Genomic DNA, 7,659 nt, shown 5'->3' with positions numbered 1-7,659 from the left:
GAGAAACTTTGGAGAAAAAAAAGAGTAAAACCATCTTCGTGTCTGCGGTGGCAGATTGAAGAAGACAGAGAGGATTAAGGCAGTTTCTTTCCTTCTTAGTGGACAGAGAGCTAATGAGGGGCCCCTGACTGCTCTGTCACTACCGTTTACCCGCAGGAGGATGAAGCCGGCCGCTCCACGGCCCCTGGCTGCTCTGGGCCAAAAGGCCAACATGAAACAATGGAGCATTTTTCCCACACACCTACAGGTCCGATATAAACCATCTGAAGAGGAAGCGGAGCTGGACGGAGCTGGACGGAGCAACCAGAGAGCAGGAGCCGCTCTGTTCACTGAGCGGGGACTAATGGATCAATCACCGACACACATTTCCAGTTTAAAAAAACCGCCGACAATTCAGCTGTTTTAGAAAATAAGCAGTAAATAATGCCGACCGTTTAAAAGTTTTAATATTAATGAAAACTGTTATTCTTTGCAGGCAAAAATAACAGTTGCCTGTAAACCAAATGTTACGCTTTATGTAACATTTGGTTTGTTTTGCTTTCCAAGAATAACGGCGGATTTTACTTCTTTACAGAAACTGCAATATAATTTATTTAGATCAATACATTATTTCGGTTATTTTCTCTCTATTTTTTTATTTTTATATAAACCCAGTTCAGGTCCAGGCTGCAGGCGCATTAAACTGAAATTAAACATAAATATTCAGTGTTGGATGCTGCAAAGTTTATTTTATTTTATTTTTTAAATTCCACTGTTAGACTGGAGCCCAGTGGTGTTTAATCTTTAATTATTATAGGCTACAAAATAATTTCTGGTGCTTTAAATGATAACTTTTTAAGATTTGTGTAAATCTAAAAATAAAATAAAAGTGAAAAGAGAAACTGCCGACACATAAATTAATCTTTTAAATCTACCAAATGTTCGACTTCCCTCCATTTGTGTCTCAGCGATTAAACAATAAAAGCATATATTTATTTTTTAACATTAAAACCAAATAATTTTAATTAAAAAAAAACAAGATTCACTGGTTCTGTTAAATAATTAAACTGTAAGCAAACTGTAGTATGGGTGAAAGCCCAAATTAAAAAAAAAAAATTAATTTTGCTTTAAAAAAGTAGAGCAGATGCAAACACGCCAACATTATGAAGAAACTGCGAGTGAATATTTCTGATATTTATTATTTATTTTTCCAACTCTCAGCAATGTTGTTGAAATCCTCTGAAATACAGAAAAAGTGCGCAATAACTTTAAAAGAACAAACAAAACAAACGATGAATGTTCAAAGGTTAAAATCCAAAGAATATAACTTCTGTTTTTTTTTTATTTGCAACTCTAATGAAATATAAATTTATGTTTTATGTGATATTATGACCCTGGGGAGACTAGTAATCAATGCTTTGGAAAATTAGAGGGGTCCAAATAAAAGGAAAAACTCTCCACAAGTTAATGATTTAAAAACACTTTAATAGCAATTTTCCTGAAATGTTCCAGTAAACATCCTGTGTTTTTTTTTTTTTTCCATTTTCTTACTCTACTTTCACCTTAGTTGTGCCAAAACAAGAAAAAAAAAAATCACTTTAGATAAACCTAGGTCTTTGATTAATCTCTCTCTCACTTTCTCTATCTTTAACTATATATATAAATATATATATATATAACCTTTAATGAGGCCTTTTTTTTCTGGCAACAACCATGGCCATAAGTGTCCTTATCCACTTTGTGAGGAGCGGGTGGGGGGGTTAAAGCAAACTGCAGTATGGGTGAAAGCCCAAATTAAAAAATAAAGAATATTCCAAATAAACATTTTCAAAAAAAATTTTAAAATAACAATAATGATATCAACAAAAATGAATTTTCGTCCTTCTGGCTACATATCGGTGCAGCCAAATATCTTTTCTGGTTTAGTTTTACTGGAACATCTGAATACACCAGGTCAATTATGTTGTCTTAAAAAAAAACAATAAAAGCCTCATCATTCCCGAAACTTTATTTTATACCATATTGTTTTGTTTTTCTATATTTGAAACCTGATATATTTGTGGCTTATTGAATAAAAACATTGACTCTGAAACCAACAGTCCAACCGATATTTGTTCTTTAAAGTCTGTTCCTGTGAATAAGGCGTGGCAAGGTCAGTTTATTGGTATAATGCATTTCAGTAAAGGAAGAATTCAAAGTGCTTTACATGATGATAAGTAAGAAGTAAAAAAAATAAAATAAAGATAAGGTTTCATTGAATGGATGTTAATCTGCAGGTCTACAGGTGAACCAGAAGGACTTAATATACATAGAAGAGACTTTATTTGTCCTTTTTAGAACCAGAGAATCAGGTTCACAGTGAATAATCACTCAATAGATGTGAAAGATTAGAAACATTTCTATGAAAATGAGAGTCATATTAATCAAGTTTGGAAATTCATTACATCCATAAGGTTTCTGCAGATATCATTCGAACCTGGTGCTGGTGGACGGACACATAAAGTCCCCTGGTGTATTTCTTTTCCTTGTCCACCCATCGCCCCTATAATCACATCCTCTGTCTCAGACAGTTACCCTTCCACTCGTCTAGCTTCTCAGAAGCCTTGAACCTCTTGAGGTTCTCCCAGACTGCTTCAGTGACCCATGACCTTCCTGCCCCTTCACCTGACACCAGCTAATATAAACAGGGAACACGTCATCAGGCACCTCGCTTACTTAAAATCATCAAGTCCATCTTCCACCGGTGTCAAATTTTCTCTGACAAAAATTCCTCATGTGCTATTTTTTTTTTCTCTCACTTTGAAAAATGCTAATTTACACCCAGAGAGGCGAGACTGCAGCACCACGCCTCAGTGAGCCCATCTGATGCTCACAGAGAGTAAGACTTAAAAGCAGGCAATATTGGAGGAAGCCTGTCTGCTGAGGAGCCCCCTCTTTGCAAAACATTTCAACGACAGAGGAAAAAACCCACAGCAATCAACTCAAGGACTGTATAAAGAAGGAGCCGGCGTTGCTAAGAGACAGATGCAGAATAACCTCCACCAGAAACCTGACCATGACCCTTCCTCCGCCTCCTCCGCCTCCCAAACAGCCTCTGCCTCTCCCACCCAATTACTACAGAACATTAAAGAGCACCTCTGTCACATTAAATCTGAATGCCAAGGAGAAAAAAAAGAAAGCGGGGGGGAGGTGTTAAATGAGGACACTGCAAGGTACATTTTGCAATATTTGTGTAAGTGAGAAAATTGTTTCCCTTTAAAAAAAATTTTTTTTTGGTTTGTTTTTTTTAGCAGGACTGCAGAACGGCTGCTGGTGTGTTTCTTCCAGGCTGAGGGGACAGGCGGTGTTTGGGACGGAGGCAGGGATGGGGGGTGGGTGGGCAGAGGGAATCTGTCAGATGAATGAGAAGATGAAGATTTGACAGAGAGGTGACAGAGAGTTCAGCTCATACGAGGCCTGTCGATTAGTGCGTGTGTGGCTGACAGGTGGAATCCCAGGGGCGCGTCTGTCACTGCAGCTTGCTGCCAGGCCCAGGCCACTCCTGCATCACCAACACCAACAAAACCACCGCCAAAGCCACCAATGGGCGGGGATTCGCTGCAGACGTGGCAGCTCTTCATTGGCTCTGCCCCGGCGACCAACCAGAGCCTAGATTAAAGCTTTATTGTGCACAGAAACCAGGGCGAAAGTCATGTTAATCCCTCGCTAATACATCGTTGTCAGTGATCTGTTTCTACAGTGCTATTCAAACAAGCCTGCAGGAGCAGGCATACATCTAACCGAGGGCAACGTGGAGTTCTGAACTCAAATGTTTGAAATATTTATTTAGCTGTTTTTTGACTCATCTCACCAGCAGACTGGACACTGAGATGGATGGGGGTTAAATGGCTGCTGCTGCTGTTAACGTCTCCAATAAGAAAGCTAAACCCTTTTTATTGAAGGAGGGGACAAAGGGGAAAGGAAAGAAAAAAATAACTATGGTGAAAACAAACATGAATACAGCACATGGTGGATTATCAGATCTCACCAACATACAAACCAGCAAATACCAATAAACACATACAGCAAAGAAAGTATCTGCATACAAAAGCATGCCAACAACATAATGCCACCACCACCATGTTTCGTAATTGGATTCACTGCCTTTCCATTGACAGAAATTAGTTAACGATCGCTTGTATCTGTGTTGCTGTGGTGGAAAAGATGCCTGTCCAAGTTGGAGCCCAACTCTGACCTATTGTATGTTGAGGAAATACCCAAACCCATCCGTCTCCCAAACATGCAAGAGGGAATATGAGTGTCATTTAAACATTGGTTCATACTAATCTGGTTTGGTTTAACAACAATCTGCAGACCTTTTAATTAAAAAAGTTAAGAGTCGCAATCAACCAGTTCCCAAAGATGTGTAGAAATAGAACTATAATAATTATATTCTTAATTATGGATGGACAACGTTATTCTTTTATTTAAGGAATAATGCCTGATTTTACAATAAAGAACATTAGAAAACCTTTACTTTAGTGCAGGGGCCTTCTGACGTTTTCCAGGCCAAGGACCCGAAAACTGATGGCGAGATAAAGCGGGGACCCCCTAAATATATTTATGGTATAAAATTGTGTCCTATCAAACTGGTCCTATAGTCACTCTATTACAGATGGAGTAATCTAATGAAAGTAATCCCTCCCTGGGATTATTAAAGTATTTCTGATTCCTGGTTGATGGAACAGGTTTTGTGAATGAAACGGTGCCCAGTTTGAAAGAGCTCCTGTGTGTCGCTGAATCATTGGAGAGATTGTAAAATATGTGCTGAACAAAAACAACACACAGGGAAATTTCCTGTTTGCTAAATTAAAAACAAAACAATAAAAACCACACACACACACAAATCTCAGTTGAGCCTAGAGTTATGGAAGTTATGGAAATTATTTTGATGAATGGTCTGTCTATACAACATTTTGGTAGGTGTCTTTCATGATGCATGTGTGCATTGATGCCTGAAAGACATCTGCCTCCATTTATCTGTTTACTACAGTCTGTTGAATTCATGTTAATGTGGATTTAAGAAGATTTTAATTAGTGGGAAAAAACCCCAACAACTAATCAACCAACACTTTCGCGACCCCCATGCGGTACCTCTGTGGCCTCCCTAGGGGTTGCGGACCCCCTGTTGAAGACCTCCGCTTTAGTCTATTTATATGGTTGGTATAAACACTTATTTTTGATAAACGTCATGCTTTCTGTGTGCTGCAAGAATATCAAACCTTCTTTTTTAAACAATCTAGATAGTGCTGATTGTGGTTCCTGTTTTATGCTCTCTTTTCTGGAGCTCCACCCACAGCTTTTGTCATGATCATGGCTTTGAGGGCTGGCCTAATTGCTCATTTCATTCACCTGCCTAACTCTGCCGGTTTCCAATTACTGCTTATCTAATCCACCTGCTCCTGATTCCATATATATACATATGGCTCTGTCCCAGCCATAGGGACCAGGTCATTGAGGTTTAGATAATTGCTGGTACCATAGTTCATGTTCTCGTTGTCAGGGGCCTGGGGTGAAAGAGGGTTTTAGCATTTTTGTAGTGTTTCTGATTTCCTGATCTCCCTCTTATCAAATGAGCGTGCTTCTGTTCCTTTCTTGGCTCAGTGGAGAGAGCGGTTTTAGCTTTCCGTAGTGTTCCTGTTATCCTGACCTGTTCTGCCTCTCAACCACTGGACTTGCCTGTTCCCATCTGAAGGTTCTGCCTGAACTGTATGTTGGAATCCTTAAACCCTGAAACAGCCTGTTCCCATTCTGATCTGTAGCCCTGATCTGGCTTCGGACTCCTGGACCTCTGAGCCTTCCTGGTCTGATCTATTTCCCTGACCTGGCTCAGACTCATGCATGCCCTCCAGGACTGCAGCATTGGGGACACTCTGGGCGGCACCCGTCGCATCTAGTTGGCAGCCCTCTGGTGGGATCCTACCGCGTTAAATGGAGATGGACTGAACTGATAAACCAGGTAAGTGACTCACATGGGTATTTATCTTCTGTCAGATTATCCTGGTCACTTACCTGTGTTTTTCTAGAGCTTCCAGTCATGGGCGGTGCCCCGCACTAGTCGCAGTCGCTGCAGATCTGCAGTTCCTCTTTAGATTTTAAATAAATGCTTTGAATTTTCCCACTGTCTGTCTCGCCTGAATACTCGGCCCTATGTTCTGAGCTTATTCCAGCTTTAGATCTGGGAACCTGATTTAGTTTCTCGAGAACCTTTTCTGTGTTGATTTGGCCAAATGTTATGAATCATTATGCTTTAAAAAAACCATATGACGAGCCTTTTTCAGTTTGTTGGGTGACTTTACCTAATCTTTATTTAAAACGTCCTGCACTGGAAAAACGACCTAGAAATAAGTAAAATTTTCATAAATTAAGTGTAGTTACCGTTAATATGAGTAGGTAAATGAGACAGTTTGCCAGTGGAATGAGTATTTTTACTCTTAAAACAAGATAATTAGATAATATGCACTTGAAATAAGACAATGCAATTGTTTTTTCTTATTTTAAGTGTAAATTGTCTCGTTCGATTGGCAAAATGTCTCTTTTACCTCCTCAAACCAAGAACAAATGCACTTATTTTGAGAAAAAACAACTTATACAGATTTAGATTTTTCCTAGTGTGCCATTCTAATGATGTCATGTTTCATACAGTTCAACCATAGTGAAGTTGATTGTCCCTCTAGAGTGGAGACAGACCCACAGGATTGTAGGACCGCCTCTTTACTTAACAGTAGATGTTATTTTTTAACTATAGAGTATTCCTGGTTGAAAATACTAAATACTATGGTATGGTATTCACCCTCTAGGTAGCTCTGTATGTTTTCCAAAAGGACCAAGACAGATTTGGGGTTTGGAATCAACAAAGCCCGATAAAAATGTACTTAGGTTGCAAAGGAGAGCAAACTTGGCCACTAAAATTTGCATGTTGTGATGATGTTGACCCCAAAATTTATCATAACAGCACATCATGTGTGACATTTGTATGTCCTTAAAACACCTTTAAATTCCAATCCCTTGTTTGTCTATAAGCTTTTAACAGACTTCAAATTAAACATTTAACAGAAATATGTATTTGTAGATGGAAAGCTAGTAAAAAAAAAACATCTTCACCAAACCATGGCAGAAGATTTTGTAAGTAAACTAGTCATCCTTACTTTACACACTCCAAAAACAATCTAAAAATAAGTAAACATTTCTTAAATTAAGTGTTAATTTGAGTAGGTAAATGAGATAGTTTTCCAATGGAATGAGTATTTTTACACTTAAAATAAGATTATAGATAATTTGCACTTGAAATAAGACAATGCAATTGTGTTTTCTTATTTTAAATCTAAATAGTCTTGTTCCATTGGCAAAATGTCTCTTTTACCTCCTCAATTCAAGAACAAATGCACTTATTTTAAGAAAAAATTACTTATCTAGATTTAGATTTTTTGCAGTGCAGAAGCAGCATCCCAAATAGATTTGCATCTCCTTGTGAAAGCTACTACTGCCCAGCAGAACAATTGCTACCAGATGAAAGTGCGCATTCAGCGTCTGCTCTGCTGATAATGCAAGTGTAGAAGAAGAAATGTGCTGCTTACATGTGCAAAGAAAGAAACAACGAAAGAAAAATGTCTGAGGACTTCAGTGTTGAGGAAGAGCATG

The sequence above is a fragment of the Cyprinodon variegatus genome, unplaced genomic scaffold (assembly GCF_000732505.1).
Source record: "Cyprinodon variegatus isolate N-32 unplaced genomic scaffold, C_variegatus-1.0 Scaffold114, whole genome shotgun sequence".
Taxonomy (NCBI): domain Eukaryota; kingdom Metazoa; phylum Chordata; class Actinopteri; order Cyprinodontiformes; family Cyprinodontidae; genus Cyprinodon; species Cyprinodon variegatus.
The sequence above is the reverse complement of the archived record's forward strand: the minus strand, read 5'-3'. Positions refer to the sequence as shown.